This window comes from Pyxicephalus adspersus, chromosome 1, assembly GCF_032062135.1.
Source record: "Pyxicephalus adspersus chromosome 1, UCB_Pads_2.0, whole genome shotgun sequence".
Classification (NCBI taxonomy): Eukaryota; Metazoa; Chordata; class Amphibia; order Anura; family Pyxicephalidae; genus Pyxicephalus; species Pyxicephalus adspersus.
Genome location: NC_092858.1, coordinates 12,046,445 through 12,050,956, shown reverse-complemented (window position 1 = coordinate 12,050,956; position 4,512 = coordinate 12,046,445).

Here is a 4,512-nt window from a genome sequence, read left to right as displayed (position 1 = left end):
AAATGTGGAATCGGCTCCCTCAGGAAGTAGTTTCAGCAACTACTATAGATTGCTTTAAGAAAAAGCTGGATGATTTCTAGAAGCACAGAATATAAGTGGGTATTAAAAATTTAAATGAAAGATTACAGAGACGGCTGATCCTAGGGACATCCCATTGTCTCTGGGAACCAGGAAGAATTTTTCCCGTTAGAGCAAATTGTACCAGGGGTTTTTTGTCTTCCTCTGGATTAACCATGTCCACTAGATTGTGAGCTTTTCGGGGCAGGGTCCTCTCCTCCTGTGTTACTGTCTGTATCTGTCTGTCATTTGCAACCCCTATTTAATTTACAGCGCTGCGTAATATGTTGGGGCTATATAAATGCTGTTTCTTATTATTAATAATATTATTAATAATAATAATAATAATAATAAAAAGGTTTTATATCCTGACTAACTATGTAACTATGATATCTACCTTTTAGCAATGGAACACTCAGACCTGTTTTTCTCTCCCCTATTAGTACTGATAGAGTTCTTTATCTTTTTAACATGGGAGACTCCTTTAAATAATTTTCATGTATTCAGGGAACCTCTGCTATAATTACTATATCTACATCTCACAGTACATTAGCTTAGTGGTCAGTAAGACGAATGCCTCTTACATTGCTGGCCAATGGACGGCTGCAACCCCTACAGATGATTACAAAAAGATCACTGAACTGAGAGCCACAAGCTGCTTATTGCTTACATGAAGACCTATCTGTAGTATTTCCCCCCACCCCACCACCACCATCTCCATTCCTTATTCCTGTGCTGTTCTCCAAACTCCTTCCACCATCCCCAGGCCCTTTTCTTTTACTACCTTCACACCTTCTCCAACTCTCATTCCTTGCATCCCCTCTTTTTCTTTAGTTATTTGGGCTATCCTCTACCCTTTATTAATTCTTATATCTTGCCTCTTTTTAGTGGCCCACTGATTGGGGGAACCATAAACCCAATCATTTTTATCTTTTCTAGAGCTTTTCTATCCTAAAGATTCCCTGAGAGTAGATCCAGGGCCATAAAATGATATTCCCATTCAGCAGAGAACAGCTGTCGTTGCTTTTTTCCACCTATCTGTTGTTTTTTGGTATTGTACTTTTGGATCATTTCGGCCCTAAAGGTATGGGCCGGAGACTGCTAATGATAATCTGCAGTTACCGCTCACATTACAGATCATTAGAGCTCATTTATTACATGGAGACCGCCATAGATTCCTTATGCTGTAGGCAAAGAGATGTCACTCAAGCAGAACAGAACTGGACCCACCAATTCTTTCCAAATCAGCATGGCATCCCATTAAAGACACAAGGAGAATAGGGGCAGTAGTCTCAAGATCAGGTGTAAAGAGGACCTATCACCACAATTTTATCTGACGCAGCAGTAAAGACTGAATGGGAGAGCAGAGCCTCCAGAGATATGTACATCACAAATCCCAGGAGGTTCAAGCTGCAGCCATATGCATCGGTCATAAGCAGAAGGGGCTTTCCAGTCATTGGAGAAAAGGTGCTCATCTCATGCATGCGCATTGAGCTCAGTACTTTTTATTTGTTAACAAATACAATAGCATACGTCACCCAATCTCCTGCCTGTTCTGTGCAAGATCGGGTGAGGTAGGCAGAAAACACAAGAATAATGGTGGCACCCGACGCTGGAACGAAGCAAGAATCCTGGACGACACAGGACCATATGGAAAACAGTTACATGGGGGATTGAAGGATCTGCAGAAGTAAGGGTAAGTGTCATGTTTTTATTTTCACCTACAGATAACTTACAGATAATAGAGACTGTTGATCCAGGGAACATCCGATTACCTCATGGTATCAGAAAGGAATGGAGCAAATTGTACCAGGGTTTTTTTTGCCTTCCTCTGGACCAACTATGTCCATAGGGTTTTATATCTGGGATATGTTTACTTTTGCAGTGGTTGAACTTGATGGACTTTTTGGTCATTTTTCAACCTGACTTACTATGTAACTTTAGTTCCGCCTTATAGGATTTCCTGCTGTTCTTAGGACAAGTCTAAACTTTTACATTCCTATTCAAATTCTGTCTAAGAGATGATCATCATCAGGATCTAAAGAAACTATAAAAACTTATACATACACATTAATAAAAAAGCACTGGATAAAACATGAACTTTAAATACAGCTGTACTTAGTGAATATGATTTCACCGTGACTTGCGGAACGCAGAATATTGTAATAGCGTACTCAAACACTAGGTGGCAATTTAACCTAAACTATATAAAAAAATAGAAAAATTAGGATGCCAATAAATGACTAAAGCAGAAGCCTGCAGATGTGAACTTTTGACTCATGCCTACTTTCAGGAGAGTGTATATTCATTTGTGAAGCAAATAATCATTATTCACACTCTGTGTACATTTCATCCTGCTACAACGCTAACAATTATTGGTGCAGTAGTTAAACTGAGATCACTAATAAAACAAGAACCGGAGAGACGTTCTAAAGAGACAATGATCATTTGTAAATTGCAGCAGATACATTGCAGCATCAGTAACAACACTTAGGACAATATTTCTAATCCCACTTAAAGGGTCAATATTTTCATTTTAGTAGATGATGGAACTAAATGTGTTCTGTTTGAGTTCTTGAGTCTGCTTACCTGCTGGGACAATTATGAGAGATTCATACTTTTCCCGTTGTTTTATTATTATATTTGTATAATGGGGTATGAACAGGGGTGTAGTTGTAAATTAAAAAGAAGGGGCACAGTACTTTCCATGGCGAGTCCACATGCGCAACTACACCCCTGCCTACGTGTCACTCAAAGGGGATGAAACTTCCCCCGAGTGACGTAATAATACCAGAACCCGGGTGGTGGGCGGGTTGTGTTCAGAAAGACAACCCACCCACCGTCCTGAGCCTGCAATTCCATACGGAAAACATGTGCCCCCCAGCAGGGTCCTTCTCCTGACCCTGTGGGGGGGTGGACTGGCCAGAGCCGCGGACCACCAAAGAATACTTAATATAAAATTTAAAAAATATAAAATAAGAGTGGGCACACGTGCCTTTTCCCAAAATCAAGTGAGGGCATGGTATTCCCACCCATGCCCGCCCTACTACACCCCTGGGTATGAAACAGAAGCCAGAACACATAGGTGGCCTGAACACCCAAAGGTATGAACAGGGGTGTAGTTGTAAATTAAAAAGAGGGGGCACAGTACTTTCCATGGCGAGTCCACATGCGCAACTACACCCCTGCCTACGTGTCACTCAAAGGGGATGAAACTTCCCCCGAGTGACGTCATAATACCAGAACCCGGGTGGTGGGCGGGTTGTGTTCAGAAAGACAACCCACCCACCGTCCTGAGCCTCCAATTCCATACGGAAAACATGTGCCCCCCAGCAGGGTCCTACTCCCCGCGTGGGGGGGGGTGGACTGGCCAGAGCCGTGGACCACCAAAGAATACTTAATATAAAATTTAAAAAACATAAAATAAGAGTGGGCACACGTGCCTTTTCCCAAAAACAAGTGAGGGCATGGTATTCCCACCCATGCCCGCCCTACTACACCCCTGGGTATGAAACAGAAGCCAGAACACATAGGTGGCCTGAACACCCAAAACTCCAAGGGACAATAAGCTTTAGTTTCAGCCTATGGTCTCATTAAAGTCAACTAGGTAACCCATGCACCTGTTTTTGGGCAAGTCAATACAAATGGAGGCCATGATTCTGGAAACAGAGTAATGAAGTAGCTGGGGCTTTAGTTTAGCTTGGGGCAAGGGGTGAGGATTTATTTAGCAATGGATATATAGGTACACCTGTCTAACAGGCACATCAATCAGCCCAGTGTTGCTCGACTTTTTTACCATGGAGAAACCCTTTTAGGTCTTCAGGAAACCCCTACTATATTTTCTATATCCACAACTCATTAGCTCACAGCTCAACTACAATTCTGCTTTGCAAATGAGTGATCAGGCAGGTCTTTATTACAGAAAAAGATGTCCCTTCTGTAATAAGATGTACTTATCTACCCGATTGCTGTCTTCATTTGTTAAAAAAATGCAGCTCAGCAAAGGATACCAGGATACCCGATGCATAATGGCTTCCCTTGCAGCTGTGGGACTGAATCAAGCTACAATGAGTTACGTCATCCGAGCCTAGCCAATCAAGATGGCCAAAGACCGGACTTCAGGAAGAAGATCAGGTAAAGATGGATGGAAGGACAGGTGAGCGCAATATAAAAATTGCAGTCAGACAGTTAAGTTTGTTGTATTGCAGAAGAGACATACCCTATACCCGCAATAAAGGACCTGCTTGGTTGCCTTTTTTAATTCTTAGGTTTAGTTCCACTTGACGCTATGAATATTATTGCAATGATACTAGCAGGAAGAATATAACATTAAACATTTCCTAACACGCTAATGACTATTTACAATGAATTAATTTATAGGAGCCATGACACCTTTACCTTACACCGAAATGAAATAACCTGTGAAAACCATAACAAAGTCTGAAGCAATATACA